This window comes from Mauremys reevesii, linkage group 9, assembly GCF_016161935.1.
Source record: "Mauremys reevesii isolate NIE-2019 linkage group 9, ASM1616193v1, whole genome shotgun sequence".
NCBI classification, from domain to species: domain Eukaryota; kingdom Metazoa; phylum Chordata; order Testudines; family Geoemydidae; genus Mauremys; species Mauremys reevesii.
Window position 1 is genome coordinate 30,667,086 of NC_052631.1, and position 24,897 is coordinate 30,691,982.

General features: G+C 41.5%; 1 protein-coding gene and 1 long non-coding RNA gene across 3 annotated transcripts in view; one reads left to right on the forward strand and one right to left on the reverse strand.

The window, feature by feature from the left end:
• SLC9A9 (solute carrier family 9 member A9) overlaps positions 1 to 24,897 on the forward strand; it is a 342,765-nt gene that overhangs the window by 135,715 nt on the left and 182,153 nt on the right. The gene's annotated exons all lie outside the window — the stretch shown is intronic.
• LOC120371924 lies at positions 9,233 to 21,668 on the reverse strand. Its single transcript, XR_005584654.1, has 3 exons — positions 21,456 to 21,668; positions 10,294 to 10,511; positions 9,233 to 10,128 (listed from the first exon to the last, which is right to left on the reverse strand). It is a non-coding gene; the product is annotated as an uncharacterized LOC120371924 (long non-coding RNA).

The following is a 24,897-nucleotide window of genomic DNA, read 5'->3' on the forward strand; positions in this document are numbered from 1 at the left end:
AACTTTTCCTTATCCACTTTCTCAACATCACTCATGATTTTATATACCTCTATCATGTCCCCCCTTAGTCTTCTCTTTTCCAAGCTGAAGAGTCCTAGCCTCTTTAATCTTTCCTCATATGGGACCCTCTCTAAACCCCTAATCATTTTAGTTGCTCTTTTCTGAACCTTTTCTAGTGCTAGAATATCTTTTTTGAGGTGAGGAGACCACATCTGTACACAGTATTCGAGATGTGGGCGTACCATGGATTTATATAAGGGCAATAATATATTCTCAGTCTTATTTTCTATCCCCTTTTTAATGATTCCTAACATCCTGTTTGCTTTTTTGACCGCCTCTGCACACTGCGTGGACATCTTCAGAGAACTATCCTCTCTGGGGAATCATTTAGGAAAGACCCTGTCTGAATCTAGGAGTATATAAAGCTATTTTCTTGTCTTGTTGGCAAGAGTGTGAGGAGAAGAACAGATATTGGTGAGGGGTAGGGCCCCTTTCTATTTTCATTCATTGCATTCCCACCAAAGCCTTTTCACATAGCTTAGATGCCTTATAAAAATATAGTACTTGGGGATCTGTCTAAGTGATGTTTCAGCCAGCTGGGAACTGATGGACTGTGTGGTGTCACTGATGGACAGTATAAACCACATAAAAGTTCCTTGTTCTCAATGTTCCAAGCCTTATTTCCAAGGCAGCTGTATCATTCATTAAACTAGTATGCACTAGCTATTATTATTATTATTATTAACATAGAAGAGAGAGTATCCCTGCTGTCAGTTCCTGTGCCCAGTGCCACAGTAGCCTGCAACAACCAGGAGCAGCAATTGCAGGGAAAATCCTGCTCAGACCCCACATCCCTGAGAAGGCGCATGCTTGGTGCAGATGGATTTTTCAGAGATTTTAGCTCCCAAACTCTAACAAGTTTCTATTGAACATGTGAGATCTGTGAATTTTGAAAGGTTTATAACAAGGCCAAATTTGGGTGAATTTTCACAGGGATGAAAAAAGGCATCTGACAACAGAGTAACCTGAGCCCCCCTCTTACACAATTTCAAGTCACTGCTACAAAACATGGAGATACTAGAATTTCTCAGTGAAACAGTTGCAATAAGTTTTTAAACATGGGCAAAAAAATGTATTTTCCCTAATATCATTCCGAGAAATGGCTTAATTGTTTTTGCTGAAATTTCCCAAAACATTTGAGCACAAGGCAGACCCAGCATGGGAAATTTTAGCCAAAGGAGCTACAGTTTGGCAAAGTTAAAAGCAACTGAAAATAGCATCTTATAATGGAAAATGCTGTGTAACATTAACTATAGGTATTTCTACCTGTGCTGCTATAAAAGACATACACACACACACACACACACACACACACACACGGCACATCATGTTACTGCCTTTAGAACAATTATGGATTTTATATTATTATATGCATATGCACTGAGTCAAGCAGGGGTCCTGTGGAAAAAATAGTATGTCATCATTTAATTAAAGACAGATAATGCACACAAAGGGTCAAAATAAGATTTCATGGCCAACCTTAATTCTGGCATTTCTTAACTTTTGAGTATATGAATTTGCAAACTTAACATTCTTTTTAATTTTGCTATGCTGGAAGGTTTTAATGGCTTCCATCAAGCAAGTCTTTGATCTCTAGACAATCACACTCCTAGGTGAAGCTGATGGGTGTGCTAACCACTCTTGTTTTAGGCTAAATGGAAGGAGCAACCAAGGCTCTTTACTAAGCTGAAGACAATAGAAGATACCACCTAAGGCAATAACCCTCCTCAGGCTTTGCTAAGCTGTGTCATCTGAGGGTTGCTAATGCTGAGACAAGGGGATTGCTTGTCAAGTTGTGCATGTAAAAGAAGCAGAAAGCAAGAAAACAATTTAAAAAACAGGCCTGCAGAGGGAGAGAGCTCCCTGGGGCACAGGAATCATCGGAAAAGAAAGGCTTGGAAATTGTGAGGGAGGAAACTCCTGTTTCTTCCTGCTGTGTTCAGAGAAACAAGACTTTGGGCACATTCTTTGTAAATAATCAGGACTGTGCCAAAGAAATGCCTACTTGTATCTAGGGGTGAAAGTAACTTAAAGGACTTACCAGTACTCCGGAGTCCTTAGGAGGGGGTGGGGGCTCAACCGGAAGAGGCGTGGCCTCTACCAGAAGAGGCGTGGCCTTTAAATCCCCCGGCACTTTAAATCACCATCAGAGGGCGTCCCGGCCTCTGGCAGAGCTTTAAAGGGCCTGGGGCTCCACTGCAGTAGCAGCAGCTGGGAGCCCCTGGCCCTTTAAATCACCACCGGAGCCCCACCACTGCTATCCCAGGGCTCCAGCAGTGGGGCTTGGGTGGCAATTTAAAGGGCCCTGGAGGGTAGTGGCAGTGGGAGCCCCGAGCCCTTTAAATCGCCACCCAAGCCCCGCTGCCAGAGCCCCGGGATAGCAGCAGCAGCAGCTGGGAGCTCAGGCGGTGATTTAAAGGGCCCAGGGCTCCAGCTGCCGCTATCACCCCAGGCCCTTTAAATCATCCCCGGAGCCCTGCTGCCGGAGCCCTGGGGTAGCGGCGGTGGTGCTCTGGCAGCAAGTTAAAGGGCCCGGGGCAATAGCGGCAGCCAAACCCCTGGCCCTTTAAATCACCGCCTGAGCCCCACCGCCTGAGCCCCACCGCCGCTACCCCAGGGCTCCGGCAGGCTCCGGGGACGATTTAAAGGGTCCAGGGCTACAGTAGCTGCTGCCACCCTGGGCCCTTTAAATCATCCCCAGAGCCCTGCTGCCAGAGCCCCAGACCCTTTAAAAAGCCTCTAGAGCCTCGCCGCCGCTACCCCAGGGCTCCGGCAGGCTCCGGGGACAATTTAAAGGCCACGGGACGGTAGCGACTACTGGAGCCCCGGACTCTTTAAATAGTCCCCGGAGCCCTGCCGCCAGAGCCCTGGGGAGGTGGCAGCGGGGCTCTGGTGGCTATTTTAAGGGCTGGGGCTCCAGCCGCTGCTGGGAGCCCCAGGCCCTTTAAATTGCCGCTGGGGAAGCCGATCCACCCCGGTACAGCACACTGGCTCTTGCCATATGCCATACCGGGGCATGCTGGCTTACTGTCATCTCTGATTGTATCATCAATTTCTCCTAATAGAAATAACCTGAGATTGGCCCAAACGGGTTACAATATATATATTTGGTTATAATGTGATTTTCCAAAGTTTCAGTTGGGAGTTGGTAACTATAGAATCTGAATTTTAAAAAAAAGCAATGTTGAAATATGATAAAAACTTTTTTAAAAATCCAAATTCCTCATTGAATGGACTGTTATAGACAATTTCCCCCTTAGTAACCTCTTCCTTACAGCATCTCCTAGAAGTGGAAATCATTGTTATACATACAGCATTTTCATTTTATATCTCCATTCAGCATATACATATACTTGCTTAAAAGAAATCAAACAGTGCTTCCTTTCTACATTGTTCTACTGATCCTTAGCAAGCACAGCCAGAAATGGGAGGAGGAGGGAGGAGAAAAAGAGAGCCCAGTGGGCCTCTGTTCTCTGCCTCCGGCAGATTGGAAAGGGGTTATGGATAGTTGAAAGCATTCATAAAGAAAAACTCTCATCCCTGTGGACCATTTTAACAATGTGTATCTCCTTTATTGCAATACTTTTATTCCTCTAGAGTACTGTTAAATATGTTTCTGAACTATCCTTCAAGGATTCATGTTTGCAGATTTACGTTACTTTGCTACAGTTACTCTTATAGCCTATGGTCTAAACAATACTATCTACTTTGCACATACTTAGGGTGATGTGAACACAAAAGGCTGTAAGATCAGACTTTGAGGCCAGTAACTATAAGGGTAATGAAGCTATTCAGAATTATTTTCACTGTATTAATATTTTTTATTTAAGACTGGTCATTGTGGTACCTGTTTTGGGAAAGGTTATAAATTAAAAATAAATCTGTTAGAAATTCTAACTGAGTTTATCCTTGTAAATTAATAAAGTCCTAACAAATCCATAGAAAAATGTATATTGTCTGTATGGAGATCATTAATGCAGCATTGTATCAAGGCCATAGGTTAAATTTGAGATTTTCATTGCAAACTTAGGGAGATCTACTTTCCAAATGACACATAGCATGGTCTTCACCTCCTGCTAATCTCGAAGGAATTCATTCCAAATGCTCTTTACATGTTCAGAATGTCTAAGCTTTATGTAGTTTAGTGTATGTGGTCAGGGGCGGCTCTAGGAATTTCGCTGCCCCAAGCACGATGGCACGCCGCGGGAGGTGCTCTGGCGGTCGCCGGTCCCGCGGCTCCGGTGGACCTCCTGCAGACGTGCCTGCGGAGGGTCCGCTGGTCCCGCGGCTCCGGTGGACTTCCCGCAGGCATGCCTGCGGATGCTCCACCGAAGCCGCGGGACCAGCGGACCCTCCGCAGGTGAGCCTGCAGGAGGTCCACCGGAGCCGCCTGCCGCCCTCCCGGCGACAGGCAGAGCGCCCCCCGCGGCATGCCGCCCCAAGCACGCGCTTAGCGCACTGGGGTCTGGAGCCGGCCCTGTATGTGGTGTTTATTGCCTCTTGCAAGCAAGGCAGTCTTATCCAAGCAAGAGATCTTCTCCTTCCAGTACATTCACTGAAAATCTTTCTTTCACTGGGCTGTTTTCATTAAGTGAATAATACTATTTTGTAGTGAGTTGTATTTATTTTAGGATTTGTTTATCCCGAATGTTTTCAAGCCACAGCTGAGAAAATGTTTCTTAATTGGCTTTCAGATATGACACATGTTTGCTTGGCTCTATTGAATGTGTGCCTGATCACATGAAATGTGTGCAGGAGGTGGGGGAGTGAAGATCACATCAGGGGTTTTGTGCAATAAATATTTATCTTCTGTGGTTGGAACAAAGGCAGAATGGCTGCCGCAGACCTACAAACCACATCTATCTTGGTAGGTAGGTTCCCAAGTGGTATAGACATCTGGACCAAGACCCTGGCCCTAATCCCACTTGCTTTGCTCAGTTCCAGCAGCATAATGCAAGCAACATTCATTTTAGCCTGCTGATTGGAGATTCCTCCACTGCGTGTTATTTTACTGTTAGTGGAATCTGATCAGTCATCCAAAAGCAGGAGGTATTTGCAAATGCCATAACCAAGGCAGAATGTTAAGGCCAGTTACTCTGGTCTGGTTGAGCTCTGCTCAGCATCAGACAGAACGGGGAGGAAAGCTGGTTTTCCTGGGGTTCAGATGACTCTAAATCCCTGGGTAAGAGGCGTGCCCATACAACTTTCTCCAACTGCTGGAATAATCCCTGAGGCTGTGGAGAGCCAGATAAAATTCAGAGTAGCCTCAAACCAAATCAGACTTATGCCAACTCCTAGATCAGGAAGGGGAGCTGCAAAAGCAATATAATGCCACCTCTCACCATGTCCAAGTCCTGTGCTGAGGGCAGCTAAAGCAGACCAGAAGATCCAGCCTTAAGCTTCTCTCTTGTTCATGCCATTGGCAAATACCTGCTCCTTTTGGATGTTCACTTAGCATCTACTAGGAACAAAACACCATAGAACTTTTCCCCCTTCCTACACTGGTGTAAATCCAGAATGACTGCACTAAAGCCACCCCATAAAGAATTTGGCCCTTTATTTTTTTTTCTTTAAAGTGACTTATATGGACCACACTCCCCTTTCAGCACATGGTTCATTTTTCCTATATGTTATTGTTAATACATGAGTTTGGGAGCTGTCACAATATACTTTCTATGAACTGCACTGCGAGATACACATTTTGCTACTGTGCAATGCCTAGCATTCACCATATGGCAGTGGTTTTAGAGGGCTGTGGGCTACTGGGTGATATGACAAGAAGCAATAGCTAAGATTGCTACTTGAAAATTTCTACTACATTGCGTGGGGCATTTTTTTCATATGTTTTTAAAAACAAAATGTTTGCTGCTGGTCAAAACAGGTATGTGAACAGAGCTGCAGAACTGCAGCACACCCCCACTGGAATATTATATTATTAGGAGCATGACATTTTCTGTATGAGGGTCAACAGATTTTCTAATAACTAGAAAACTTTCCCTTAAGCTTTTAATTTCTGCTCCATTCATTTACTATATTTGGATCTGGAACAGAGACCCAGAGTCCAGGGTATCCCCAAGTGCCTATCCTCAATTATGGCATATATAGAAACTGAAATGTACATTAGTTCCCTTAATACTGCCAATGCCAAGAGAGTACTATTCACATCTGGATGTATTTTTGAAAGTCTCATGATAACAGCTGCAATTCATGTCTTCACTTGGACACATTTTAAAAAATGAAAATTACCATGGCAACAGCTGCAACCATTTATTATAGAACAGTGGAAGTGGAACTAATATTTGTGAGGGATGCTGTGTTAGCAGGATAATGTGTCATTCAGAAAACGCAGGAGTCATTTGCCCCCCCTATATTCCCATTTAAAAAATAGAAGGTAAAAGAAAGAAAATATCTTCAATACTGAAGTGTAGGTGGGATTGAATAGCTCAGAGGATTATGAATGAGATATGGAGTTTTTTTAATCTCTCGGTCGCTGGCTCATATCCAGTCCAGATTAACTGTGACCAAAAGTTGTTTTCATCTGTTTGGTTACAGATATAAGAAGAATTGGTCTGGGGTGCCCAAGTCTGAAAAAGTCACCCCTGCAGCTGTCTGCCTTGTTGTCAGTCTAAACAGAAAGGCAATAAATTGTACCAACATGAGAGGGGTGTCTTCACTAAGGAAAAAAGTGTGTCCTTATCTTGTGTTAGCTATCATGAAGGAAAATCCTAGTGAAGACAAGGCAGCTGTAGTTTTAACATGTGGTAGCAGGTCAAGGTGAAGCTTAGAGTTCACCTCAACCTGCTAAAGCTACTACTGCCTCGTTTTCATGATTATACCTCATGTCAGTTACCACACGTTAGCTCTCACAAGGTAAGAACACATGGTGTTTTCTAGTGAGGATAAGATCAAAAAGGGAACTCCTCCTCCAGGGGCCTACAGTTCCAGCTTAAGGTTGAGGCAAGTTGTTGCAGTAGTGTGTGGTGAATCATACTGCCCAGCCTTGCTGGGTATTCATGTTTCCAGGTTGCCAGTTGGCATCTTTCACAAGCACTAAATCCACTTTAAAATCTATGTGCTGGGTGTGTAAAAGAAGAAATGAAATGTACCTGAGTTGTGGAAGAGGCATGCGAAACCAAAGGCGGTAGAATTAATTTCCCATTAAACCTTTTCAGATTCTGATAAAGGTGTATGTGATGGAAGGGCAGAGTGTATAGGGAGCACATGCCAACTTACAGATCACGTTCCCTCCTACTGTACCATGAAAGGCAGAGTAAGTCTTAGCTATGGGAAAGGATGTTGGAAAGGAAATGTCTTTTGACAAATTTTCAGTTTTCAGAGTGCTCTAACTCTTTATGTTTAGTGTGGGTTTCTATGTATGTATCTTCATCAGCTGTGCTAGACTCGGGAATTGTTCTTTTTCAGACCAGAAGGTCATAAATTGCTAAAGGTATTCAGGTTGTGTAAGCAGGTGGAGGAGGGGGAAGGAAAACAATCATCTGTAAGTAGGAGAGCACAGGGTTATTGATAGTTAAGCCTCAAATTTGGCACAAAGTATCACCACCAACTATCGAATATGCAGCAGCTCCACCCTCCACATGAGTATATAATCTAAAGGAGAGTTTGCTATGTCTCAGCATATAACATTCCAGTCACAAACAATAGCTTTTTGTTCTCCTTAAGCCTACACATCTCTTAAAACAAAGTTTAGACTGATATACTTCACTCTCTACTTACTGAATTCTGAACTTGCTTTCCACAAAGATTGTCATTAAGACCAGCTTTACTGAATTACTTTGTGCCTTGGACAATTTTATTCTGGATGCTAAGAAGATATAGTGGAGACAGTTGAACAAAACATTCTCCTGCTTTGGGCTATCTGGGAGAATTTGCATGAACAGTGTATTTCATAAGTGAAACTACTCAGAGGCTGGGGTCTGAATGAATTCACATAAATGCTTCCCTTTTCAGACACTGATACCATATATCTAAGTGCTTTTAATTTCAGATAACTCTGTGTAGCACATTATTGGCCATATACTCTCAGTTCTCTCTTTCCTCCCAGGTATCCCAATATAAGCTTTCCTGTGTCTACCACCCAAAACAGGATACAAATGCCTGTATGAGGCAATCTAGGCTGTCTGAGCCTGACTAAGGAAAGACTCAGTATAGCAGTGGTAAGGATGAGAACTTTTCCTGCGTCATTGCTACTGAATAGGGGTAAGGGGATCAGGCAGGCTACTTGTCTGCCTGAAGATGCTGAGAACAGGGAGGCCGGCTCTCTAGAGGTGTCGAACAGGGAATGTTTGCAAACAGACCTTTGCTGAGTTGAGAATATCTGCCATGCAGTGCAGAAGACTGATATTATACACCCCATCCCTGAAGACTGTGAACATTGCCCTCATGCTGCTCTTAAGATGAGGCCACCTGAGGAGAGAGAGACAACAGAGGTTGAATATGAACCTACTGTCAGGCTCTTTTGTAGATTCAGAACATTCAATCCACTGAACTGTCTCAAATTCCCCCAGCACCCAATAATTTATTATTTTCTAGGTAAATGTTTCTTTTGGGGGCTTTCAGGATTTCCAGAGAGACTGTAGTGCACTGCAATATAGTCTCCACCATATAACAATTTGGGGAAAATCTATTTAAACCCCAGAGAAAGCAATATGGGTAAGAGCTAGATCTTACTGCAAACAGAAGTCTGCTAATTATTCCTGTCCAGTTTGCAGATAGCTACATTGAGTTTTGCTTTATGGATGATTCAACTCTCATGTGGAGGGAGAACTGTCTGGCATAAAGTGTAATGCAGTTTCTGTTAGCTCAGTTCCATGCCTTTCCTGAACAAACATGTTGTGGGCGGTGTCACTTTGTGAAGGGAAATTATGGTGGAGTGAGGGCTCAGTGCAGACAGGCAAACTGCTTCCATTTAATCTCTATTAGTTGTCCCATAAGTAAAGGACCACTGCTTTGCACTACTGCTAGCCAACTTTCTTGAAATGTTTAAGTGCATGGAGCAAATTCTACCTTTAGTCACACCAGGGTAAATATGGAATAATTATATTGCAGTCAATGAAGTTACCCCAGATTTATATTAGCATAACAGTAGAATTTGAACCAATCTCTTATCTAGAGTAGTCAAGCAAAATGACAGTAAAACTCTAATATCCTGGGACTGACCTAGCTACAACTACACTACATGCAACAGTAAAATGTAGCCATTTAATAGTAATCTGCCTAAGTGCCCTAACTGATATCCTTCAGTGCAGGCAACCATCATGCTCCATCAGTTTATCAACAGGGAGTTGGCATTCAGTTGACATAGATAAAAGCCATAAATATTTGTGAAAGTGAGGGCAGGCACTGTAAAAGGTAGGGAAGGGTGAACTGCTTCTTGACAAATAAGGTAAAGGCTAAAGCCAACCATCCTCTCACCAATCTCCAAACTCCTTCCCACAGACACTCCGATTGGTCTCTCCTTGCTGTGCTCTGGTGTACCACTTTCTTCACTCCGGGTCTTCTAAAAGTCAGTTATGTCCCACAGTACCACCTTTTGTTGTTGGTAAAGAGAGGACCATGAAGTACAGGTAGGAAAGAGGCAGGGATAGCTAGAGAGAATTGGGTCTGTGAGATCATCTTAAAAGGTTTGAATTTCCAAAATCATTGAGCTTCACCTGTAACTAACACATGTAGCTAGAGATTAAATTCACGTAATTATAAGAGCAGTGCCTTATTTTGACTAAGAGAGTCCCTGTCCCAATGCACTGTTCATTACCCTGCACAGATAGTGGAAGAGTCACATAAAAGAGAGAATGTTTAAGTGTGCCCGACAAATGTTCACTGACTCCCAGGCCTTACTTTAAGTTGCTGGGTGATGACTCCCTACTACCTTCAGGATAAGTGTATACATACACTCAAACGCACGCATGCACAGATTATATCTCACTAATTTGAGAAGAAAACAGATTGTATAGAAATCACAGGGATGTTCATTGTTTTCAGTGAGTTGCTGTTTCCCATCCTCAACACATTTTCTTGATCCCAAGAGCTGTCCTTTGCCAGCACACATCTCTATAAAGAAAATGAGGAGCAAAAGGTTAGTGGAGAAAAAATAATGCTTTAAATTCTGTTAAAATTGTGAAAATAGATGTGCTTTTCAAACAAAAATATAGATTTCTTCTTCAGCACTAAAATGTAACTGAAGTTTCTATTACATACAGAACTATACGGATGGACCTGCTATTAATTCATTTATTCAGGAATCATTAAAAGACCAGGGTCCAAAGAAAGGATGGTTCAATGGTCTGGATACTAGGCTGGGACTTGGGAAACCTGGATTCAGTTTCCTGCTCCATCATAGACTTCCTGAGTGACCAGGGCCAAGTTATTTAGTCTCTCTGTGACTTGATTTTTCATCTGTAAAATGGGTATCACCGATGATAGTAGGTGAAGATCTAAAAAGTCAAAACACAAATAATAAGAGACAAACAATATGCAAGTAAAACATGTCTTGTTAGTTACAATGTTTTGTTATTAAATCACTTCAAATCATCCCATTTCCTCATCGTCCAGGTGCCCCCACCAGCCTACTACTCTGCTCAAACTACAGAAATAGATGGTATAATAAATAAATCAAGGCAATTGTGCAGCTATGTTATTTCTAAAGGTCAGAGGAGTATATTCTCTCTCAATGCCAGTGAATAGGGTTAAGGGAGGTTGTACACATGGATTGAGAAGAGAACGTTACTGTAGGATGAGTCCTACATGGTATAAAACAAATGTCCTTATTTTTGTGAATTATAGGGCAATGAAGCATGCAGCATAAAACATCATGAGCAGTGAGTGCATCCTCAGCTGTTGTCCTTAATCTCTTGCACTTTTAAAAATAGAAAAATAACAATAAGAAGTGACGCTTCATTTTTCCATGTCGAACTTTGATCCTCCTAGTTGCTAAGCAGTCCAGTCTTGTTATGTTGCTATTTGAAGACATTTGAAAGCAGACTGATCATCTTTAGTGAAAACAAAGAACTTAGATCCAAGAGCTTCAGAAACCTTAACCCCTCAATGACATATTTATAACATAGACAGTATGTCTACAGAGTAGTCATTGCAAGCTGTGACAAACTGGGACAATGTCTGTGTTATTTCTTAGGAATAATATGGTGTGACTTGATTTCCCTGGTCAATTTAATATTGCTACCTGACCAAATGTATAGAGTTAAATCAAAGGCTGCTGTAAAGGGCAGAAGTGTGGAGGGTGTTAAGGAATCCAGAAAGGGTAAAATAATGTGACACAGATAAGATAGCCTCTCAGGTAACCACTTCAAAGGAATTAAGACCACATTGGCTGGGGCATCAATTGGGGGAAGAACCCACCAGGCTGGCACCATCCAAACAAGAATGTTTTTCTCTTTCCAAGGCTAAGGCTGAGATAAAAAGACCTTAAGGGGTTAAAAAGGTGCCCTGGCAGAAAAGAGCAGTGAGGAGTTATCAGCTCAGCTGGAAGCTGACAGAGGGACACAGAGTCAGCATGCAGTGAGGCTGACACACAAAGAGATGGACTTGTGAGCCAGGGACAGTAGCAAACAAGCTGTAACTTGGTGCCCAGAGAGAAAGGGAAACACTAAGGCTAGGTCATGGCTACCTAATGCTTGAGGGTCATGCCACGTGTAGGGAAGACAATATACTTATAGGTGTCTGTTGTTTCTTAAATGTACTTCTCTCAGCAATGTGTACGTTTGGGGAAAATAAACCATACCTTGTTTGGAGAAACTCCTTCTGTATCACTGCATACTATTACTGACCACAGGCTCCTGAAGGAGAACTATGGTAGGGTGCCAGCCCAGTTGTTTCCTGCTAGGTAGTGTGAATGACTCCCAGGGAGGCTTAATCCTGAGACCCTATCAGTAAGTGGCTGGATTGCTGAATCGCACCCCGAAGAGAAAGGGAGGGATGGGCCTCCCACATGGAAGGCATGCACTCAGGGACTAGAAAAGAGTCTCAGAAAAGGCAGCCTGTCCAAGGACCATGACATAAATAATTAATGTTGCCCAGTAAGACTAATTACTTGCAATTGCAAAATTGAAGATTTTTATAAGAAAACTCCGGATAAGTTTGGGCGTGTGCACAACGCATGTGTATATGCACACAATTTACATATAGTATTTGCATATATGTGATTGCATGTGTGTTAGCAAAGGTTAAAGTCTGGATTGTACAGTATGATGAGACCACAAAATTCCAGGTACTGAAATTGCAAGCACTCATCCTCCTGAGCAAAAGATGAGAGTTTTTCTATTATTTTCTTAAGACTACCCATCCTTTCTTTAATGCCAGAGAGAAGGTTATTGTAATGATGGAAAGGGAGAAATAGGGCATCACAGATACCTGCCTCGCCAAAAAAATCACAACTGGCATGGTAACTTGGCAGCAGCTCTTTGGTCAGGATCAAGATCTCAGCTCAATACATGGAAAGCACTGAAGAAGGAAGCTGAAGCTGCTACTACTTGGTATCAATTTAACTGGTGACAGGGTTTGAGGAATTCACTGGGTACCACACACTTTAAAATATATAGTGTTAACTTTGTCCATTTCTTATTCATCAAGAAAAAAATGCCATTTATTATGTGTATTAGAGGCTCTAACCAAGTTCAGGACCCTATTATATTAAGTCCTAGCCATAACCTAGGAGGCAGCCTCTGCCCAGCAGAAACACTGGCTACTGCATATACAAAGTAGCTTTGTCCAAAGGCTCCCTTAACAATGTTTAGTTTATATTACATCCCACACATAAGTGCAATGAAACAACTGAAACCAGAGATAGTTATTAACGGCCCAGACAAACAAACAAACCTTCCTGAGCCTTAGGAACCTGTTGAAACATGATTGCTTTAAAATTCTGGACACCAGTAGGACTTTGCATAATTTCAATCATTGAATAAATCGTCATAATAATAATACTTTATTCCCATTTTACTGCAGCCAGTTTTGATTGGCTGCTACGATGTTAAGATCATCAGATTCAATCTTATACAGCTTCTCTAAGCCTTGGGAATGCTAGCTCCTTTTAGCCTTATTTTTTTACCATTTGCATTTTGTTACAGTAACAAGTAATTTTAAGCAGTTCATTTCTGGGGGATTATTGTACTTCTTGGGTGGCTGAATACAGACAGTCTTCAGCACCATGCCTTACAAATCACCCGAGGTGCTATAATCCGCCAGATATGCTCTGCCTATCATGTCTTGTTTAATTAGCATGAACCAATACAGTAGATTTGTTTCAAGTCATAAGCAGAGATTTAGCTTTGGATGTTGCAGGGATGGCTTTTTTTGTTTCTTTTTATGTTTCCTTTTTTGTTTGGTAAGAAAGATAACATTGTGGATCTTTTTCATTCCCTTGCACATTGCATTTACACTTGTGCAGGGAAGGGGCAGGGCACGTGCAGTGCTACCTTTCTGATTTGGCAGGCTTTACTTCTGTTTTTCGACAGGCATAAATGACTTATGCAAGATGCAATGCACTGTGGGAGAATCCCAGCTTTTACATTACACCTCTACCCCGACATAACGCCACCCGATATAACACGAATTCAGATATAACGCGGTAAAGCAGCGCTCCAGGGGGGCGGGTCTGCACGCTCTGGCGGATCAAATCAAGTTCAATATAATGCGGTTTCACCTATAATGTGGTAAGATTTTTTTTGGCTCCCGAGGACAGCGTTATATAGAGGTAGAGGTGTACTACTTTATCTAGTGTGGGAGAAGAGGTGTGACATGGGGAAGAGGGGCATCTCTTTCTATTCTAACTCCTGCTTTCTTCCCACTCCATGCATCCTGGAAACTGCTGCTGTTGTGTCTCCCTGAACTGGAGGGTAGATCTCAAGCTGCTTCAATAATACAGATCATTTGTATTCATGCAATTTATTTTCAAGAATACAGATGAAAGGCTGGACTTGGATTGTAGTTCATATATCCAAACAAGCAAGAATCACAGCCTCAGATGCAGAAAGCACTGAATGATGTGTGTTTGATAGGATCTGCTCAGACAGTAGAGATACAGTCTGAAATTGGAAATTGCCCAGCACATAGTCACAGACAATCCACCATCCAGCCATCTGTTTTTTTGCTGATGTGCTTCATTCCTTTCAAAGCTGGAAGATGGTCTGACCAGACAGAAATTTTGATCATTTTCAAAGGGATTCATGAAAAAATCAGATGTAGTAACTTTAGCCTTTGTTTTAGTTCAAAACATTCTCTTCCAAGGCTGGGAAATTCTTTCACTGGAATCATATTTGGCTATTAAGATTCCCTTTACAAAGGGAGATGATGTTACAGGAGACCTGGTTGTTGTTTATCAGAATTTATCACTAATGAAGATGAAAATGGAGTAGTTTGTATCTAGAAGATAGTAATCAAAATGTTACATTAATGTATGGATATGTCACCTCTTGAGGAGGAAGAAGAGAAGATCTGATGGAGGAAGATACCACATTGTCTTCCTCAGGAGAATGACTAGTTTTAGGCAAGGCTGAGATTTGGTTTTCAGCCTTTATTAGAATCATTTAAAGTCTGTGTTTTTGAGAAGAAAACCTACACAGTAGGATAGGTAATAGCTTCTTTCTGTAGGATTTTAGGAATCTGGTGGCCAGGTTACTGCCCCCTGTGGTGATATATGGTTTGTCATATTTCCTAAGCACCTGTAGATTCCATTCTGTGTCACTGTAAGTTTATGAAAATGTATCTGAGTCCTCACTTTTTCACCTCTTCTAGGGGCCACACAAACACTTCCCCATATCTTCTCACATTTCAGTTGTTGAACAGCTGTCAAGCCTACTGTACCTGCCAGGCTGTATTTTTTGTCAGAGGAGAGAGTCACACTTTTCATGGAGCAAAGTGGCAGACTTCACGTTACATTTCATGAATGTATTTAATGTCCATTATAAAAATGCTTTGTAAATGTGACAGAGCATATGTGAAGCAGCTGCCAAGAATTTATCTCCCTTGTTGGAGCTGTGCATTGAAAAATTCGAAGAATCAAAGGATAACTTGTGTGTGGCATATTCAAAAGCACACAATTCAGAATAATCAGCCTAACCTAGCATTTTGGAATTAATACTATAGGAAATGTTTGCTCAGTTGAGTTCACTATGCTTGTACCGCTGCAGATTCTGTGGTTTTTCACGACTGCATGTATTATTTAGTAGCACAACATAACATCAAAAGCATCTTTCAGCACTTGCACTGTGGACTGCCACACAATGGCAATATTTGCCAAATCTGAAAAACATTTATCAAAAATGAATGCTGATGTTCTTTTCATTCAGTCCAGCTCAACTGATTTCTCGGATTGCCCACGTGTAGGGCTAGATCCATCCAAATGCTCTTGCTGCTATGCACCACTCCAGTGACACAAGGTGGCCATAAACCTGCTTCCCCAGTCATTTAAGTCAGTTCTGTGACTGCTTGGTGTCACTGGAATGACACAAAGTAAATCTGGCCCTTCATTTCTAAGTAAGTGATTTTTGGAGCAAGTGAAAATCTAGCAGAAAGTATGAATTTTGTATTTTTTCATGTATACATTGCTGTTCCTGGCAAATGGTCAATTTCATGTTTTCCACAAAATCTGTGATTGCCTTTCCTTTCTGGGATGTATGTTACCTTGATAGCTGCTATCAGGTAGCCAGCTTGCAAGAGAATTGTTTTGCTGTATTAGGAAGAGTTACCACAAACCATAAGAGCTTTTACATGCTATAGCAGTGTATGCTAATCTACATTAAAGTGGTCAAAACTACTGCTTAAAAGACACCCTGAAAAAAACAATATACTGAAGAGCCAAAAAGAGGGGTTTGGAAACAAACAAAAATACATATGATATAGAGGAAAGGGAACTGCTACTGACAGAAGCCTGATGATGGATTCCAAAATGGCTGGTAGACAGCAGCAGTTGGCTCATTTTTAGAATTCAAAGGGCAAGCTCTAGGAGGAGAATATTGAGGATGTCTCCTGTATTAAAGGAGTGACCTTGAAGCTAAGTGAGGCTAGTGTGTTTAGACCGTCTAGAACAGATTTTTGGATACCCAGAAAAACTAAGGATGCATGAACAGCCAGCCAATTGAGGGCCATCAGTAGCCTGGTTTACAAGTTCTTGTATGTATATAAACAGTATGCTTAATGGATATATATATGTATATATATATGTGTGTGTGTGTGTGTGTGTGTATGTGAAATCTGGCTTTTACATCTGGAGTCTAGAAAAACCTCACAAATACTGTCAAGAGTCAAGGGCTGAAAAAGGTTTGTTTGGTAGAATGTATTGGAGACCTTCCGGGTTTGTTTGTTTGTTTTAATGCAAATTCTCAACATTCATGTTCCTTTTTGACCATTATTAAAATTTTCTAATTAATAAAGGCAGTGTTTTTTGTTCCATAAATACCCACCTTGATTTTGGCAGCTTTCCTCTGAAAGACACCATTCCTACGTATCTGCCTCCATAACCACTATCATTGGCTGCTTTTGCTGGCCATAACGCATTCCTACACTGGGATGCCTCTCCAGTCTCCACTTCCCATCTGTTTTTGTGGGCTTGGGACTGGGAAGTACATACCCAATCTCAAATGTGTTGGATTTATAGTTTATCTACACTGGCTTTAGTAGATTAGAATGAATTTCATGGGGGGCTGGGAAGGTTGGAAGGATTTAATGACCTTATGGCACTGCTGTTTGCTAAGAGTGAGTGTGGGTGTTAGGTGTTACTTATACACTTTCAAATCCAGCTTCTGGTTGCATTGCAGAAGGCTAAGATGAATGATGAGTCTGCCTTTGGGTTTCAGCATCTTTAATTTAGGGGTGTTTCATTATGTATTTGTGTTTTGTTTTTGTTTTGTTTTTGTAGCAGCATCAAGGAAAATCACATAGTTTAAAAAAATATATGGAGGCAAAAACTGTTCAGTCAGATTTGTTTGTCTGTAAACCCCACATTTCAGGAACATATTATATACCTGTACTCTACCTATACTTGTGCAGTCATGATTGTACATAATTTTGAGAAAGACCACCTTCTTGCTGCCTTCTTTTATGCAACCTTGAACTCTGAGAATGTAGTATTTTTTCCATCCCACCTTATTTTTCTTGATGGAATTAATTAGCACCTGATGTACTTCTTTAATTACTTGTCAGCTGAGGGAGGTTCCACTTGATTCAGTGCAGATCATTTCAGGCATTGCTGGTTTTGTTTTGAAACTCCAGGAATTACTTCTTCATGCTCCCCTAATATTCCTTTATGCTAGATATGTATCATACAATACTGCAGCGAAAAGGAAGGATGGGTTAACTAAGGAAACCATTGTGGAACGAGAAGTACTTTGACATAGCAAGTGGAAACAAGTATTCCGTTCACCTATCGTAAGACTTTTTTTTTCCACAATAGTCACATAACCCTGTAAGAAAGAAAGAAAGAAGTACCTGTTCATTGATACTGCTTTTAGTTATGTTATAATGTAGTATGGCATAATCAGAGAATTAACTCCTGTAACTCTGCAAAAATCAATTGGTATTGGTCTCATTTGCTTTCATTTGCTGTTGCTAATCACACCCCACAGTACTTTACTAGAACCCTTCTTTTCTTTGTAACATATTCTGATTCAGGTATTGCAGCAAGTTTTCTGCAGCATGTTGTCTGTTTCCACAACTAAACTGCTACAAGCGCTGGGTTATATAAAAAGCATGGATTCTTTGTGCTGTACTGTTTGCAATTGATTAACATCTCTTTCTTTGATACTGTCACACTAGCCTTAGGCATGCTGGGCCTCCAGAGTAAAAGGAGGAATACAAGATTTAATCTCATCTCCAGTTTCTCTCCAGAAAACTGTCCTGACATACTGAGGAAATTCATGCTGTAATCCTCAAATGCCTTGGATTACTTAAAGGAAAACTCCGCCATTTTGCTAAATGCACAGACCAGAAAACGTTTATGGCAAGAAACTCTCCTCATCATAGAATCATAGAATTCAAGATCAGAAGGGACCATTATGATCATCTAGTCTGACCTCCTGCAAGATGCAGGCCATATATCCACCACACACTCCTCCTCGACCCCCCCCCCCCCCCCCCCATGGAATGAATGAACTGTGATATATACTTGTAAACAACTCAGACTATGATATCTAATCAATTTAGATTTTATTTGGAAAGATTATTATTTTATTTTTGTTACAGTAGTGCTCAAAGGCCCCATTCAGCATTGGAGCCCTGAACAGTAATTGCTGTATAAACACATAGGAAGACCTTCAGTCTTTCAGTCTAAGAGTATATCTATACTTCAGGCTGGGTGTGAAGGAGACATACCGCTAGCACACTAAAACAGTGTGTAGCTTCAGACATGTGAGCAGCAGGAGGGGCTAACCTCTCCCCGTGTACATATCTATGGTCTTGGATGGGATCATACTTGGGTGACTAGCCCCTCCTGTTGCTCACACTACTGTGGCTACACACAATTTTTAGAGCACTAGCTTAATGGTGCAGGTATGTCTCCTCAAAATTACGCACCCCAGCTCCTAGTATAGACATACCCTAAGAAGATAAAAAATAGATGAAGGGAATGGAAGAAGGATACAATATACCAGTAAAATGATCAGGTGATAATTAGCACACTTATTTAGTTCTTTTTCCCCCCCGAAGGAGAGGGATAACATCCTATGTACAATATTGATATACCTTCTATTCACTATAGATATTGTGATAAACTCAGGACAGACAGTTGCAAGAGGGGGGGAGGAGTCAGTCCCAGAGGGTTAAAAGGCCCTCCTCCTTATCAACTGAGAGGCAACTACAGGTCAATCAGGTTCAGCTGAGAAAGGGTTACCAAGGTAGCAAATTAGAATCAGCTGAGGGGAGCTACCTGAGGGTAATTAGGATCAGCTGATTCCAACTTGGAGCTGCCTGAGACCTTTTTAAAACCCCTTCCTGGGAGAAAGGGGGGGGGGGGAGAGCAGGGAGAGAAGGAGCCTGGCTGCCAGGAGTGTTGAAGCAGCAAGCCTCTCCAGGAGGAGCAGCAGGACGCTCTCCTACAAGGCAGGGTAAAAATACTTTAACTAAGACTGGTGGGAAGACAGGGAACAGACTTCCCCTGAGTCCTAAGGGGGACTGCATTACCCAAGCCAGTCTCACCAGGGCTAAAAACAGCAGAGGCTGGGGAGACTGAGACGGGACTTTGCCACAATATTCTTTTATAAATAACAGGCCAGTATCTCAACCTGTCCATTGTCACTTTGCCAGTTTTCTGTGGGCACCACAGGGGAATTGGGTCTTAAGAAGAAAATTGGAGAAATGATGTACTGACTAGTTCAATATTGTTAATACTTAGCACAACACATGTTGAAAGCCATGTACAAACATCAGTTAATCTTCACCACACTCCAGCAAGGTACTGTAGGTAGCTAAGGATAAGTCTGCACTGCAGTCAGCAGGTGAGATTGCAGCACTTGTAGACATACCCAAGTTAGCTTTGATCTAGCTAGACCAAAGCTAGCTTGAATAACAATAGTGAAGCCCCAGCATCATGAACAGTAACCACTTGAGTATGTACCCAGGCTCCTCAGTGGGTGGGACTAGTCCATGCAGCTGCCCATACTTCTGCAGCTTCACTGCTATTGTTACTTGAGCTAACTTTAATCTGGTTAGATCAAAGCTAGCTCAGGTATATCTACACTTGCTACAATCATACCTCACAGTAGCAATGTAGACATACCTTAGGTATTAACTCCATCTTGTAGATAGGAAAAGAAGGGTGGGTGGGTTAAATGATTTGCTGCCCAAGGTCATAGCTGTAGCCACTGGGGAGATGTTTGTGGGACATTTTCCCCTAATGTTTAGAGATAGTGAAACAATAAAGTCTCCCTTATCCTCCAACTATGATCCAGGGTTCATTAGGTTAATTTGATTGCCAAACTTTGAAGATGGTTCCAAATTTCTCTCCCCCCTACACGACTCTTCCAAAAGAGCAGGTTTTGAGGATAATTTTGAATGTAAAAACAGTGAGGGTAACTAACCATTGGAACAATTTAACAAAGGTCATGGTGGATTCTTGATCACTGGCTATTTTTAAATCATGACTGGATTTTTTTAAAAGATATGCTCTAGTTCAAACAGGAATTATTTTGGGGGAGTTCTGTGGCCTGCGCTATGCAGGAGGTCAGACTAGATGTTTATAATGGTCCCTTCTGGCCTTGGAATCTATGACTCTGATTCCATGCATTTTTGATGGATCTGGATTATGTTTAACATTAATCCACTTGTGTGGAAGAACCATCAAAGTCTTCATTTTGCTATAATACTCATTTAACAATAAGAACTTTAATATTTAATAATTAAACATTCTGTTTAGCTATACAGTAACATCTTTACAGTCTCTTGCACACAGTTTTGTTAGCATAGCTCACTCCTTTGCATCAAGCACAGAAGGTTGGCTGGCAGAAATAGGGTTCATGCAGAATGTTGTTAGAGCCATTTTAGGGAGAGGGGGAACCAAGACTAGAGAGATGACATGTTTAACTGTGACTGTCTTCAGTGCAAAGTGTTATCTGGTGACATTTTGCTTTAGTGTCAAATAAGTAGCTTGGGGGCAAGAACTGAGGTTAAGCTCAATGTTGTTTAGCATCTTCAGTGATGACCTGGAAAAAGGGTTGTCATAGGGTAACACTGGCCCTTTAAGGAGGAGCAGGGCCAGTGCACCTGTCTGCATCAGCTGATCCAGAATAGGCTTTAAAAGAGGGCCCCTGGGGCTAGTGAAGGGAGGAGACCAGTGAGTCAGAGTTAGGAAGTAGGACTGCCAGAGTCCCCTGGGTAGGGAGGCTATGAGAGCTTGAAAGGTAAAAGGGGAAACATCCCCTGGAGTTTGTGGCCCAGGGTGAGCCAAGGAGCTGTTTGTATTTGTTTTTAGATTTGGACAATAAGACTGCTTGAAGGAGGCTATGGGCATGGCAGTAGATCCTTTGTAAACTGCTGAGAAGACCTGCCATGTTACAGGGGTAAACATCTAGGGTGAAATCCTGGCTCTGTTGATCTCAATGAGAGTATTGCCACTGACTTCAATGGGAACAAGATTTCATCCCTTGTGGATAGTACTCAACTAGAAAGTACTGTGCACACTAGTGAGGATCAAACAATAGTATAAACAAAAATACTGTGGCCAGGAAAACACCAAATGGGATTCAGTCTGGAGAAATATCAGATAAAAAACACAGAGCACTGATGATGGGGCATGGAAGAGGGAGAGAGTACTTGTAAAGCAAGAATTTTGGAAAAGATCTGCACCAGATGTTATTTAAGTTACTGCCATCTAAGCGGTGCACATAAGGTGGTATGTTAAAAATATACAGTGAGATTTTTTTGTTGTTGCTTACATATTGTATAACAAGTCATCATCTTGTGGCAAAGTACCTTCCTCTCCTCAGCAGGCCCAGTCCTTTTTAGCCTTGGAGATGCAGGTTTGGGCAAGGCAAATCCTTAATAGTAGCACAGGGTCTGGCTATTCCTTTCCCCAGTCCATCCCTTGTGCTTGTTTTCCTTCCCTCCTGGAGAGGGTTCATGGTCTTGCTGCACCCAGCCTACTGACAGCTACTCTCACCCCACACTTCCCTCCAGGGAAGGATTTAAAAAGGTCACAAGCAGTTGGAGCCAGCTGAATCTAATTAGTTCCCTAGTAACCCCTGTTCCAGCTGTACCTTATTTCCCCTGGTTTTCCCGCCTCAGTGGATTGGGAGAGGCCTTTTAACCACCTGGGACTAATTACTCCCCCCCCCCTTTTTAGCTGTTTGTCCTGGGTTTACTAGAATCCATTGAGACAAAAATCATTTTCTGGAGGGAGATGATGTGGCCCTGTAGATCAAGCACTGAACTTGGATGTTAGACACCTTGGTTCTAGGCTGCCACTGCTCTGAGACACCTCAGGCAAGTCATTTCACCACTCTGTGCTTCAGTTTCCCCATTTGTAAAATGAAGATACCAATACTGACCTTCTTTGAGCTCTGCTAATGAAAAGCATTCTGTGAGAGCTAGGTGGTATTATACTTGTCATTGGAACAAATGCACCTACAATAGAATGTTCAGTTCTGGACATCTTAATAGTTGAAAGATGCTGATAAATTGGGGGGTATTCAAAAATGGAAAGCTCTGGGTGATTTGTTGATTAGACAATGATAAAAGAACTTCATATGCTAAGTTTGCCTAAACAAAGACTTAGGGTAACATGATAATACTTTACTGTTTAAGAAGAACCCCAAACAGAGTTGAATTATTTAGGGAGGTACAGGAAGAACAAAGCTTTAGTAATCAGATGACATTAAGCAAAGGAACATTTAGACAGAATTATAAGGAAAAATTTCCTGACAATGAGAGCTGAATATTAACATAACAGATTTTACAGAAAAGGGATGGAAATTCCTTGCTTGAGACATTTAAAATTAGACAAGACAGGAAGCTTGGAAATATAATCTTGCATTGTCAGGGGAATGAGCTGGGTAACTCCACATATTTAATTGGTTTCTTTCTTCTCTAGTGTTCATGACACAAGAAATAATTGCACTGCTTCTTGAATAGTACATCTTATGTTTAGTTTGATAACTAAACTAGGAATTTGGGCTCAGTGTTTAGTGACCAATATCAGATTTTCTAAAGTCTTATCATAACCAGTCATGTATAGGATGCAGTGATTCCTGTCCTAATAGTCCCACTTTTTAAAATGTAAGAAGACCTCTAGGCAGAGAAAATGTTTAATAACCCAATAAATTCATATAAACGTTCACCTATTTGGATGTAAAAGCTTTAGACCCTAGGAGAACTGTTCAGGGCAACAATTCTTACTAGAAAGAATTGCTAGCACAGTTTTCCTGTGTAGCGTAGTTAGGGCATAAAATTGTTTAAACCAAATATTTCCTTTTGTTTCAATTATAAAGATGAGCCAAGATTTAGAATGTGGTTTTCTTCTGAGTCAATGGTAGGCTTACTGTATTTATTCCCTTCTCAAAAGAGAAAGAACTGCTTCAGTTCTGCAGATAGCTCTGGTTTAATTTAAAATAAGTTGTTTGGGTTTTTTTTTCTTTTTGAGAAAATGCCTATGTAATTGATGATAAAAACTAACATAAAACTCTTCAACTGATTTTAAACCAGGATACCTCTTTTGCATAATTAATAAGCAGTTCATTAATGGCTTTCATTGATGTTTGGCAGGTGTATTCTTCTTCCAGGTCAAGGAGCTCTTGATACAGTTCTTGTGGCTTTTAACATTTGCTATCCCTTGCATTGGCCAGGCCCTCTGGATAGTTCATCAGCTTTCTTTGATGCATTCAGGAAAAATGCTAGATTGACTTGATTGAAATCACCACTCAAAACACAGTGACATAAAAGATCAATTCCCCATTTACAATTAATTAAGAAACAGGTATGAGAAACTGCAGTCTTTGTATACTTCTTTGAGGTAAAGAATCAATGAGAAGGTGATCTACAGTTCAAGAGACAGAATTTTAACTATAACATTTCAACACAGAACAACTGGAGTCCCTTTTAGGTATACAAGAAACATTAGAAAATAAGAGTTTGTTGACCTACCGTACTATAGCTAAGAAGATATCAAATGAAAGAAGCAGCTGCTCAGAGAGTGCAAGTTGTATGTTTTTACTATAATCTCTGATGTGACATAAAGGCTAAAACCTCAGACCGAAGGGGTCAGTGATGAGCATCAACTCAAGACAAGAATGAAGGCAAGAGATGTACTCCCTGAGATTGTTCTCCAGCATGGCATGTCCAGCAATTGAGAGATAGTTGGCAGTGCTGGTCCCAGGCATACACATGCATTGGTTGGCACTTATACTGGATGCAATGGTACAGGTCCAGAATATGAAATGCTTCCTCACAGGGTCCCCAGACAGTCCCACTGAAGTTAACAAGACAATTTTTGGAAATAAAGTGCTACTCTGTATGAGTAAGAATATCCGCTTCTGGTGCTTTGAAATTTTCTGTATGTAAGGAAGGTTTTCAGCATTCATATTCACATTCTCAGTGCATGGGTTTAGAATGTCACTGCTCATTTGCACATTACTGTACAGCACTTCTTAGACCCTGCTTAATGACCACAGTGATGGTCACAATGCAGCCAGGTGTAATTCAAGAATGTGTCACTTTGAGTCAAATAAAATATTTATCAATACTAAATCATCCCCTTTGCCCTCAAGAGGCAGCCTAGACTAGAGGATTGGGGCCAAGAATCAAGAGCTCTGAAAGTCTGATTCTGGCCCTGCCACTGATGCTCTGTGTGACCTTTGAACTAATCACTTCAATTTTCCAATATGTAAAATTGGAATTGTAACTGTTACTTAGCTACATGACTAGAATTATGTGAAGCTTAATTAATGTATGTACAATGCTTTCAAAATTCATAGCACTAAGCGCTATGTGTTCTCATATGTGTCAAGAGAGTGTGGTGATGGGCACGCTAAATGCTTAAAATAAAGAAGTAAGACTTTAGGTCCAGATCCAGACAAGTGGTGAGCACCAGCCGCTGGGAGTTCAGTACTTCTAAGGATTGTTCTCTTATTCACTCGTGTTCACTTCCCTTTCTATATATCCTTGACCAACCAAGGGATAAGATCTAGAAGTGAGTAGCCTAGTTGCTGGTCTCTGCGTAACATTAGGGGAGGCCCTTAAATGAGTGCAACTGTTCAGAAAAACCTTGAATACAGAGCTGCATCTCTGCTGCCTAATCTCCAGACAGAAAACATCCAATTGCAGAGATGAACATTAAGAACACATCCATGAGCATTAAATATTCACCCCAATTTAAAATCATCT